The following is a 13,465-nucleotide window of genomic DNA, read 5'->3' as shown; positions in this document are numbered from 1 at the left end:
TCATCTTGATGCCTGTTTAGGACTGTATTCTGAGTTGTAATTTGTGCACTACTCCGGAGCTTTTAAGCAAGGAGTTAGGTAATTTGTGAACTGCATCTAAGCTTTTAAGCACGGTTTCAAGTTGTTATGTTTTGAAGGTAACTTCATTTTATAAGCGTCTTTAATTTGAGAATCACAAGGGTTGTGATCAGTTGTAAGGGAGTGAGACGGGTTCTCAGATCTAGGAGTTCCTAGGTTGAAATCTGGTTGGGGTAAGTCCTAGGTCATCAGTGCAAATGTGGTTTTCTGAGAGCTTTTGAATACGGACTGCCTTAGTGGATTTCCTTCCTGGCTTGGTAGCCCCAAGAGTAGGTGACGTTGCACCGAACTAGGTTAACAAACTCTCTGTGCATCTTTTATGGTTCTGTTTGTTTTTTTGTTCATTTTCATTTGTTTTGTTGTAAGTTGTTCTTGCATATGTTTCAACATTATAATACATCTAACTAGTGTTGAAACATCTCATTGAACATCTTAGTCTAACGTGCCAGAATTTCAATTGGCATCAGAGCAGGCACCCTGCCTGTTATTGGGTGAGATCCAGAGGAGATTTATTCTGGCAATATGGAGAAAAAGGGTGGTTTTGTTAACAGACCACCTTTACTGGACAGAACCAATTATGTCTACTGGAAGTCATGTATGAGTGCCTATCTCAAGTCTATTGACAGCAAGACTTGGAAAGCTGTGATGAAAGGATGGGAACATGCGATTGTTCTTGACAAAGATGGCAATAAAACCAGGGTTTTGAAGCCAGAAGATGAGTGGACCTTACCTGAAGATGAACTGTCTCTTGCAAACTCTAAGGCTCTAAATGCTCTTTTTAATGGAGTGGACAAGAATATGTTTAGGCTCATCAAAAAATGTGATGTTGCTAATGATGCTTGGGACATCCTTAAAACAGCTCATGAAGGTACCTCCAAGGTAAAGAGCTCAAGGATTCAACTCCTGACGACCAAATTTGAAAGTCTAAGAATGCAAGAGGATGAGACTATACATGACTACTATATGAATGTTCTTGACATTGCCAATTCATTTGATTCTCTTGGAGAAAAACTATCAGATGAAAAATTGGTAAGAAAAATTCTCAGATCTCTGCCCAAGAGATTTGACATGAAGGCCACAACCATTGAGGAAGCTCAAGACGTGTCCAATATGCAGGTGGAAGAGCTCATAGGTTCTCTTCAAAACTTTGAACTTGTTGTTGACAACAGGACTGAGAAGAATGGAAAAGACATTGCTTTTACAGCAAACACAGCTGATGATGAAGGATTGGAAGAGAATGTGGAGGATGAGAATCTATCAGAAAACTTGGTGATGCTAGGAAGATGGTTTAACAGGATTCTCAAACAGGTAAACATCAGACCTAGAGGTAATGGGCAGAACATCAGATGGAACACTGATAGGCAACAAGGTAATCAAAGGTATGACAGAAGTGAATAGAAGAACAACCATTACAAAGGAGTACAATGCCATGAGTGTGAAGGTTATGGTCACATCAAAACTGAATGTGCAACTTTTCTCAAGAAGCAAAAGAAAGGGATGATTGTGTCATGGTCTGATGATGAGGGAACAGATGGAGATGGTGAGAGTGATGCTACTTAACGTGTCAATGCTATGAAAGGGAGAGTAAAATCTGAATCTGAATCTGATAATGAAGATCCTGACTATGAGAAAGTAACTGTGCCTTACTGCTATCAAGAGATTCATGATGCAAACACTTCCAGGAGTCTGATAGAGCACGAAGAAATCATTAATCAACTTCAGGAAGAGAGAATTAGTCATCTGGCTAAAATCACTGATCTAAATAAAGAGGTAATGTTATTAATTCTCAACTTGATAATGTCTTCAAACAAGTTAGAATCACAGGGGTTGTGATCAGTTGTAAGGGAGTGAGATGGGATCTCAGATCTAGGAGTTCCTAGGTTGAAATCTAGTTGGGGTAGGTCCTAGGTCATCAGTGCAAACATGGTTTGCTGAGAGCTTTTGAATACGGACTGCACTAGTGGATTTCCTTCCTGGCTTGGTAGCCCCCAGAGTAGGTGACGTTGCACCGAACTGGGTTAACAAACTCTCTGTGCATCTTTTATGGTTCTGTTTGTTTTTTTTGTTCATTTTCATTTGTTTTGTTGTAAGTTGTATATGCATATGTTTCAACATTATAATATATCTAACTAGTGTTGAAACATCTCATAGAACATCTTAGTCTAACATGCCAGAATTTCAGACTGTTATCAATGATTGAACCTGCTACAGTTGACGAAGCACTTTCAGATGATGGATGGATACTAGCTATGCAGGAAGAGTTTAATCAGTTTCAATGGAATGATGTGAGGGATCTGGTACCCAAACCTCAGTATAAGAACATTATTGGAATAAAATGGGTATTCAAAAACAAGTTGAATGAACAAGGTGAAGTAGTCAGAAACAAAGCAAGACTTGTTGCACAAGGTTACAGTCAACAAGAAGACATTTGTTATACTGCAACATTTGCTCCAGTTACAAGATTGGAAGCAATCAGGTTACTTCTATCCTATGTAGTAAATCATGGCATAATATTATATCAAATGGATGTTAAGAGTGCATTTCTTAATGGAGTCATTGAAGAAGAAGTGTTTGCCAAGCAACCACCTAGTTTTGAGGATCTTAAGCATCCTGACCATGTTTACAAACTTAAGAAATCACTATATAGCTTGAAACAAGCTCCTAGAGCTTGGTATGATAGACTAAGTAATTTCTTGATCAAAAATGATTTTAAAAGAGGTCAGGTTGACACAACACTCTTCAGAAGGACTCTTGAGAAAGACAATCTTGTTGTGCAGATATATGTTGATGATATAATATTTGGTTCTACTAATGCATCTCGTTGCAAGGAATTTTCTAAGTTAATGCTGGATGAATTTGAAATGAGTATGATGGTAGAGCTGAAGTTCTTCCTTGGAATTCAAATTAATCAAAGCAAGGATGGAGTATATGTTCATCAAACAAAATATACTAAGGAGCTTCTGAAGAAGTTCAAGCTGGAAGAGTGTAAAGTGATGAACACTCTAATGCATCGAACCTGCACCTTAAGCAAAGAAGATACTGGAACAAAGGTAGACCAGAAGCTGTATAGAGGTATGATTGGTTCTTTGTTATACCTCACTGCATCTAGGCCAGATATTTTATTTAGTGTATGCTTGTGTGCAAGATTCCAATCAGATCCTAGAGAATCTCATTCAACTGCTGTTAAGAGAATCTTCAGGTATTTGAAAGGAACAACTAATCTTGGACTCCTTTATAGGAAATCCTTAGATTATCAGTTGGTTGGATTTTGTGATGCTGACTATGCTGGTTGTCGCGTCATTTTTCGGAGGTCGAGCAATTTTATTAGCATAGACTCACTATTTTATTCACGACTAAACTTTTAATTTTTTTTCAAAGAGAATGGAAAAAAGTTCAAATACCATTTTTAAAGATTAAGGGTTCAGGGGTTGGTTATATTTAGGGAAGGTATTAGCACCCTAAATATTCGTAGTACTCTACGAGAACCTCTTGATTTTATTTAACTTTTTGTGCTTAAACTTGCTTGCTTTTTTTAAAAAAAGAAATTAGAGTGATGATTAAATAAAAGAAAAAGAAAGTTTTTTATTTACATTTTTTTATTGATTTGGAAGGATAAGTGTCCTTTGCCTACGTACCCGTGAGGGATCAAAACCTCGTAGTTTGGGGTAGAAATTGACGTTTGATTGGTTTTGTGTTTTTTATTAGTTTTGAAAAAAAGTTTTAAAATAAAAAGCCAAGGGGAAAAAAGAATTTGTTTGTGTTTTTTATATTGAAAGAAAAATGACTCAAAGTAGAATTAAAATTGATTTGAAAGTTGATTAAGAAAGAAAATAAAAAGAACGATCACTTGATTGAAAATCAAGGTTTAATATGAAAAAATATTTTTGTGATTTTTGATTATTTAAATGTTTTTGTTGTTTTTGATATTAATTAAAAATTAAAAGTAAACTAACGTAACAAGAAAATGAGGAATTTCCGTAGTGACGTTGGATCACCACGAAAAATCCTTTCCTAATCTAATATTTTTTGCATTTTTTGAATATATATAAAAGCGGAATAAATAAAATGAAATAAAAGAAAGGGACAACCGCAGGGACAAAATTACCGAAGGGACAAAATTCTGAAGGGACTTTTCCAAAGGGACTTTTTCCGAAGGGACAGAAAAAAGAGGGAGAAGAAAAGAATAGCTCGTCAACACAAGCTAAATGAGGGAGAAGAGAGAAAAGTTCTTTGACAACTCAAGAAAACTTTTTGTGTGTCTTTAAAGTGTGGAATGAGGGCTCTATTTATAGGTGAGGAGGTTGATGAGAATGGAAAAGTGGTTTAATGGTTTTTGATGGTGATTTATGGAATGGAACACGTTTTTGCTTGAAATGGAAAGAAAAGAGGATGACTTTGGTGATTGCCTATGATTGTGGCATGGGAAAGAAAAGAAAGAAAAATTGGACCTCGGGCACTTTGGATTTTTGGACTCATTGACTCTTTGTTTTTTTTTTGGGCACTAATTAATTAAAAAGAAATGAAAAATAAAATAAACCTAATACGAAATAAAAACAAATTAAAATAAAATAAAGTAAAGTAAAATAAAATTAAAAGATGGAAAATAAAAGGTAAGATAAAACTAAAAAACTAATAATAATAAAATAAAAAAAGTGAGAAGAAGGCCCAAATTCGGTACAAAAATGAGGTATTTTAAAATACCTCTTTGCCAAATTTTCCTCTGAAAAGACAAAGAATATTCGAGGTCAGAGACTGTATGAATGTAGGATCTTGGGTCCAAAATTGGGGTATGACTGATGCCCGTATTTAAGTCCGGAGATTTGAAGATGAAATCTTTGATTTGACGGGTCGAAGAGACTTAAATACAAAGTACGCCATTTTTGACCTAAGATGCTTTGAAATGCTCAAGATGCAAGTATGAATGCAGGACGGCAAAGATGATTTGAATGGGATGAGAAACAACAACGGGATACCCAAGTTTGTTGGAGAAAAAGGGATCCGACTCCGCTAGGGGGTAGTGTAGTTTCACTGGGGAAAATGGTTGTCAACTATTGTATTGATAGTTGTTTGAAGACAAATGATTTTCGGTGACAGCTCTTGACCATACACACTGGGGATGACAATTTTGACATTCCGTCATCCGAAAAAACGGGGCAAGACACTTGAGAATAGAAATTGAGTGACGTCTCGTCATCCGACATACCGAGAGATGACAATGTTGACATTCCGTCGACCGACAAAACGGGGAATGACACTTTGTTGGAACAAAATGTGTTTAACAATAAACTTTAGAGAGTTTTGATGATAACAAGGTATTAAAAATTGTCAGTTGGACTAGCTAATATTTGTTCAAGTGTACAGGACCATAGTTAAAAATTTACATCATATAAAGATTCTGAAGAACAAAAGAGAGCTAAGGAAAGTGCTCAAGTGTTATTTGTTCAAGTGTACAGGACCATAACGTCTGAAGAAAAGTGCTCCTGAAGTCAATAGTGCTCCTGAAGACAAAGTGCTCCTGAAGATGATGACGTCATCATAAGCTGAAGTTCATCAGAAGCAAGTTTCTCAGAAGCAACCTCATCAGAAGCTGAAAATCACCAGAAGCTGAAGATTCAAGATTTAACACTTCGAAAGATGTCTATTGGATTCGAAAGCAATGCAGAAGATTGGAAATGCAATGCAACGGTCATATTGTGAAGATTTGAAGGCATTGGATGCTTATCTTCAAAAAGCATTGACAAAGTACAAAGTGTACAACCACTATCTCCACTACTCTGCAGTGTCCACGCTACAAGACAAGAAACAGCTCCAGAATACAACTCCGCCTGCAACAATGTTCCTTCTCAATAGAAATGGATTTCAAATTGGTTCTTCATAGGACAACAACCATATCAGGCAAAAGATCATTGGTGATTGATCAAGCTTCAACAACGACTCTTTTGATGTGCTGGCAATTTCACAACGTCTCTTTCAGACCTCTATATAAAGGAGTGAAGACTTAGAGTTTGGCAAGGACTCAACAACAATTTACAAGTGCCAAAACTCTGCTGAAATTATTCTGCATTCAAAAGTTCACTTAGAATTTCTCATCAACTTTCATATCTTAGAAATTATAGAGACTTAAATGTCTGTATCTGATGTGTATTGGGAACACCACTGATTGTATATCAATTGTTCAACCTCAAACATTTTTTCTTTGTAATTCTGTTTGATTAGAAGTCTCTTGCAGTTGTGCTTGAGCATTAGAAGTCTCTTGATTGTGCTCAGGAGCATAGGAAGTCTTTTGCAGTTGTGCTTGAGTAGTTTGAAGTCTCTTGCAAGTTTTAGCAGTGAGCAGTTGTAATCAGATATTACATTATAGTGAACTCTCCTTGGAAGTGCAAGGGAGACAAGACTACTTTCGGTTTGTGGAAGGAACCTGTATAATTGCTTTGTGTCTTTCTTCTTTCTCTCTATCTGTTTTTATCCACTGCTAGTTAGTCCTGAACTTCACTTCAGAAGCAGAACTCTATCTTCTCCTGATCAGTGTTTTCAGCTTAGGAGAATACGAAGAAAAAGCTAAGACAATTCAACCCCCCTTCTTGTGTTTTTCTCACCTTCAGTTAGTCCCTAAACAAAGGAAGGAAGTCAGTAGTCTTCCGATTCGAGGAAACAAAACTGGACCAAAAACCAGGTAATCTTAACATCAAAGCGATAGAAGTGGCAAAGATCTGTCATTGAGTAGTCGTCAAAACCTGGGAATGGCCAATAAACGCCTGGATTTCTCCCATGTCTTTGACAAGTTTAGCTCGAGGTGCAAGTTAACCGATAGGTAAACTCCGGGAGAAGTGTTCTGGTCGAGAAATGTCCCAAAAAATAAGGAGGACCTTCGACGTTCATGATGGCCCCTTTATAATTGGCCAATTGTCGACAGTTTAAAAGGCATTTGTAGGTGAAGAAGGCATCCTCAACAAATGATTCATCTTTAGACAAAATACATAGCCCCGTCATAACCGTGTTTGGCTGCTTTTCACGGAATGAACTTGATTTCTTTCATGTCAGGACGTCCCCCTTGAAACATTTGGATGCCAAAACCAATGAATATTCTGCATGGCCACTGCAAGATAGTTTTTGCATAAAAGCCCGTTTCGCAACACAGGACCAGTAATCAGTAAGGTACCACAAACAGTCTCGTGGTAAGGTTCGTAATACCACCTTTTTGTTCGAAATTTTTTGATGATAGGTGGAAGTAGTTCCAAAATTCAAAAGGTTTTGGACTTCGTAATTGATATCTAGAGCCTTGGTTCTGTTGATAACACCTAACAATTTAACAGTCCAAGATCTGAGAAAAACATGTCTGGTGAATCTGTTTTTTTCTCACCTTCAATTGGTATCAGAGCCTTGGTTCTGTTGATAACACCTAACAGTGTAACAATCCAAGATCTGAGAAAAACATGTCTGGTGAATCTGTTTCTAGTAATGGATCTGGTCATAATTATAATGTTGTGGCTCATGATTACAATGATGACAACAAGAAATCCAACGTAGGAAAGATTCCTAAGTTCAATGGAGACCCTGAAGAATTTTCTTAGTGGAAATCCAACTTCTACAGCTATGTCATGAGTTTAGATGAAGAACTATGAGACATACTTGAAGAAGGTGTTGGTGATGACTTGGTTCTTGATGAAAAAGGAGCTGCTGTTGATAGAAAGAAACATACTCCTGCTCAGAAGAAGACTTACAAGAAGCATCATATTATCAGAGGAGAACTTGTCACTGCTATTCCTAAAGCAGATTATATGAAGATGAGTGACAAGTCAACTGCTAAAGCAATGTTTGCTTCTCCTTGTGCTAATTTTGAAGGCAACAAGAAAGTCTGAGAAGCAAAGGCTCTTATGCTGGTTCATCAGTATGAGTTGTTCAAGATGAAGGATGATGAGACTATTGAGGAGATGTACTCAAGGTTTCAAACCCTAGTCTCTGGACTACAAATACTGAAGAAGAGTTATGTTGCTTCTGATCATGTGAGCAAGATACTCAGAAGTTTGCATGCTAAATAGAGACCAAAGGTGACTGCCATTGAGGAAGCTAAAGATTTAAACACTTTAAGTGTTGAAGATCTTGTTAGTTCTCACAAAGTTCATGAGTTAAGTCTTAATGAACATGAGTCTACTAAGAAGAGTAAATCAATAGCTCTTCTATCCAAAGGCAAGTCATCAAAAGCTCTCAAAGTAGTTGAATCTGAAGAAGAAGAACCATCTGGTTCAGATTCTGAAGAAGATGCTGCTGAGATGGCTGTGCTCTCCAACAGACTGCAGTATCTGGCTAAGAAGAATATAAAGTTTCTGACCAGAAGGAGTAACTTCAGAAGCTCAAAGAAAGAAGATCAGAAGGGTTGCTTCAACTGCAAGAAGGCTGGACATTTCATTGCTGATTGCCCTGATCTTCAGAAAGAGAAGTCAAAGGACAAGTCAAAGAAGTCAACTTTCGAACCAAGCAAATTCAAGAAGCAGATTAAACAGAGTTTAATGGCCACCTAGGATGATTTGGAAAGTGAATATGGATCTGATAGAGAGGAAGCTGATGAAGGTGCAAAGATAGCTGTTGGGTTAGTAGCTACATCAACTTCAGAAGCTGGATCAGAATCAGACTCAGAAGAAGAAAATGAGGTATATTCCAAAATTCCCAAAGAAGAGTTGATTGAGTCTCTTAAAGAACTCCTTACACATTTTGAAGTAATGAAACAACAAGAATCAACTCTATTGGATCTGAAGGCTTCTGAAGAAGGACTTAGAGGTTTTGACTTCATTTGTAAAACTTATGAAGACAAGCTCAGGTTCTTATGTCAGAAGCTACAAGAAAAGTGTAATGGAAAACCTTTAAGCAACCATGAGATTGCGCTTGAAGATTTTATCATGTCTGGCAGTGACAGAAGTAGAGTTGCTTCTATGATTTATAGCATTTACAAGAACAATGGCAGATGAATTGGTCTTTCAGAAGTGAAAACTAATAAAACCAATCTTAAATCATGTTGTGAATGCATCAAGGAAGGACTGAAAACAGTTTTTGTACCTGAAGGTGTAAAAGGTGATACTATGGTTCAGTCAGAACCTGAAGCTCCTGGCTCTAAGGCTAAGATTGAATCAAAGCCAAAGAATCTTAAGTCTAAGGTTGTGACTAACTCTGAACCCAAAACCTCAAAGATTAGGATTCTGAAGAGATCAGAATCTGTTCCTCAGAGTCTGATGAAACCAGAATCTAAAATCCTGAAGACTGGTGTTCAGAAGAACAAAACAGTTTCTGCTTCTGAAATACCAAAATCAAAAGGTGTTAAACCTAAGGTGATGGTTAATCAGAAGCAACTGAAATCACACCCTAAATATAAACTTTTGAAAAATGCAGATATGTTTAAAAACAATGCCAAAGCAGAAATCATGGTACCTAGACAACGGTTGCTCAAGACACATGATAGGAGAGAAGTCCATGTTCCTCAACCTAACAATGAAATAAGGAGGAAATGTGAAGTTTGGAGGCAACCAGTCTGGCAAGATCATTGGTACAGGAACCATTGGTAATTCCTCTACCTCAATTAATAATGTATGGTTGGTAGATGGGCTTGAACATAACCTATTGAACATCACTCAATTATGTGACAATGGTTATGATGTGTTTTTTGAAAAAGCCAACTGTACTATAATCAACAAAGAAGACAAATCCATTTTGTTCAAGGGAAAGAGAGTGGAAAATGTCTATAAAATCAACTTTTCTGAACTGGTTGACCAGAAGGTTATTTGCCTTCTGTCATTGAATGATAAGAAATGGATGTGGCACAAAAGGTTGGGACATGCTAACTGGAGATTAATCTCTAAGCATAGTAAGTTACAACTTGTCAAAGGCCTTCCTGATATAGATTATCATTCAGATACACTCTGTGGTGCATGCCAGAAAGGAAAAATTGTGAAATCATCTTTTAAAACTAAAGAGATTGTTTTAACCTCATGACCCTTAGAACTACTTCATATTGATTTATTGTCATTGTTGATGATTATAGCAGATGGACTTGGGTAAAATTTCTGAAAAGTAAAGATGTTGCTTGTGATGTATTCAGTACTGCACACAAATTCAATCTGAAAAAGAAACAAAGATTTTGAAAATCAGAAGTGATCATGGTGGAGAATTTGAAAATGAGCCTTTTGAAGATTTTTGTGAAAAACATGGAATTGTCCATGAATTCTCTTCTCCTAGAACTCCACAACAAAATGGGGTTGTAGAAAGAAGGAATAGAACTTTACAAGAAATGGCTAGAACCATGATCCATGAAAACAATTTAGCAAAACATTTTTGGGCAGAAGCAGTGAATACAACATATTATGTCCAGAACAGGATCTATATCAGACCTATTTTGGAGAAAACAACATATGAACTCTTTAAAGGAAGAAAACCCAATACCTCTTACTTTCATCAATTTGGATGTACATGTTACATTCTGAATAACAAGCTCTACCTAAAGAAATTTGATGTGAAAGCCCAAAGAGGAATCTTCTTAGGTTACTCTGAAAGGTCAAAGGCATACATAGTGTATAATTTAGAGACACTCTGTGTTGAAGAATGTATGCACGTTAAATTTGATGACAAAGAGCTTGGAGATAAAACTCCAAAGCAAGATGAAAGTTTTGCTGAGATACAGGTTCCTGAAGATACTCTAAAACCTGATCAGATAGCTGAATCTAGGGCTGGCAATGAACCGAACCAACTCGAAAATAGTTCGAGACTCGATTTGATAATTGATTCATTGAACTTGGTTCACGAACCAAATGAGTCAAACTTGAGTTGAATACTAAACTCATTAAATAAATGAGTTGAACTTGAGCTTTGTATGGTTCGACTCGTTAGGTTCTTGAACCAGCTCGATATATATATATATATATATATATATATATATATATATATATATATATAATGTTATTTGGTATTTTTTTATATAATATGTAATTTATTGTAAACTTCTTTTAATAGAGAAAGCAAAAAAATATGTTAATGGTACCTTGTACTGAAAGAAACATTTTTTGAAGGAGACTTTTAAACAAACATGTGCGTGTGAGTACAACAAGAAAAAAAGAAAAACATGTGCATTCAAATAGTCCCACATCGGGGAGTTTAGAAAACATTAGAGAGGAGAAGTATTATATATATTCACATTGTAAACTTATACTGTTATGCGCTACAGTAAAGTGCCACTTCCTACCTAGGTAGTGGTTATGCCTCGTAGTTAATTTATTTTAATTCTATTTTTGTGTTGTTTTTTTTAAATGGTCAAAGACATATTTTTGAAAAAAAAACCTATCAAAATAGGTAAACGAGTTGAACCTAATGAGTTGAACCAAGTTGTTCGTGAACTTTAAACAAGCCGGACTCGAGTTAAGAAAAAGGTTCATTTCGAACTCGAGTCGAGTTTCGAGCCGAACTAATTCTTATCGAGTCGAGTCGAGCTCAGACAGGTTCGGTTCGAATCGACTCATTTCCAGCCCTAGCTGAATCTAAAGACAGTCCAGAAGCTGAATCCACCTCAGAAGCACATGATGAAGTTGCTTCTGATGAAGCTCAAGATGGCTCTCAGCAAGCTATTCAACCCCAGAGCAAATTGAAGCACAAGTCTTCACTTCCTGAGGATCTAATCATTGGAAACAAAGATAGTCCTAGAAGAACAAGATCATATTTCAGACAAGAAGAGTCTATGATTGGACTGATATCAATGATTGAACCTGCTACTGTTTATGAAGCACTTTCAGATGATGGTTGGATCTTAGCTATGCAAGAAAAGTTGAATCAATTTCAAAGAAATGATGTGTGGGATCTGGTACCCAAACCTCAGCACAAGAACATTATTGGAACAAAATGGGTATTCAGACACAAGTTGAATGAGCAAGGAGAAGTAACTAGAAACAAAGCAAGACTTGTTGCACAGGGGTACGGTCAACAAGAAGACATTGATTATACTGAAACATTTGCTCCAATTGCAAGATTGGAAGCAATCAGGTTACTTCTTTCCTATGCAGTTAATCATGGCATAATATTATATCAAATGGATGTCAAGAGTGCATTTCTTAATGGTGTCATAGAAGAAGAAGTGTATGTCAAACAACCTCCTGTTTTGAGGATCTTAAGTATCCTGATCATGTTTATAAACTGAAGAAATCACTATATGGCTTGAAACAAGCTCCAAGAGCTTGGTATGATAGACTAAGTAATTTATTAATCAAAAATGATTTTAAAAGAGGACAGGTTGACACAACACTCTTCAGAAGGACCCTTGGGAAAGATATTCTTGTTGTGCAAATATATGTTGATGATATAATATTTGGTTCTACTAATGCATCTCTTTGCAAGGAATTCTCTAAGTTAATGCAGGATGAATTTGAAATGAGCATGATGGGAGAGCTGAAGTTCTTCCTTGGCATTCAAATAAATCCATGCAAAGATGGAGTTTATGTTCATCAAACAAAGTATACAAAGGAGCTTCTGAAGAAGTTCAAGCTTGAAGATTGTAAAGTGATGAACACTCCAATGCATCCTACATGCTACTTAAACAAAGAAGATGAAGGATCAAAAGTAGATCAAAAGCTGACAGAGGTATGATTGGTTCCCTGTTATACCTCGCCACATCTAGGCCAGATATTTTATTCAGTGTATGCTTGTGTGCAAGATTCTAATCAGATCCTAGAGAATCTCATTTGACTGCTATCAAGAGAATCTTCAGGTATCTGAAAGGAACAACTAATATTGGACTCCTTTATAGGAAATCCTTAGATTATAAGTTGGTTGGATTCTGTGATGCTGATTATGCTGGTGATAAGATTGAAAGAAAGTCAACCAGTGGCAATTGTCAATTTCTGGGTGATAATATGATATCTTGGGATAGCAAGAGGCAAGCAACTATTGCTATGTCTACATCAGAAGCAGAGTACATTTCAGCTGCAAGTTGCTGTACACAACTACTTTGGATGAAACATTAGTTGGAAGATTATCAGATTATTGCTAACAGTATTCCCATTAATTGTGATAATACTGTTGCTATTTGTTTGTCTGAAAATCCAATTTTGCATTCAAGAGCTAAGCATATTGAAATCAAACACCACTTTATCAGAGACTATGTTCGAAAAGGAATTTTAGATATACAATTCATTGATGCTGAGAATCAATGGGCTGATATATTTACTAAGCCTTTAACTATTGAAATATTGGATTTTATAAAGAAAAGTTTGAACATGCATTTTGTGTCTGATTAAAGCTTGCTTGCTCCTGAATAGGATTTTAGGTTCTAAAGTCTTTTCAGAAGCTATGGTCCATCAGAAGCTCTTAATTGAGGTTTTGAGGAAAATGTGCTTATGATGATGACGTCAGCATCTGA

Source organism: Medicago sativa, chromosome 3 (assembly GCF_051527215.1).
Source record: "Medicago sativa cultivar Bolivia chromosome 3, Bolivia_mono, whole genome shotgun sequence".
NCBI lineage: Eukaryota > Viridiplantae > Streptophyta > Magnoliopsida > Fabales > Fabaceae > Medicago > Medicago sativa.
The sequence above is the reverse complement of the archived record's forward strand: the minus strand, read 5'-3'. Positions refer to the sequence as shown.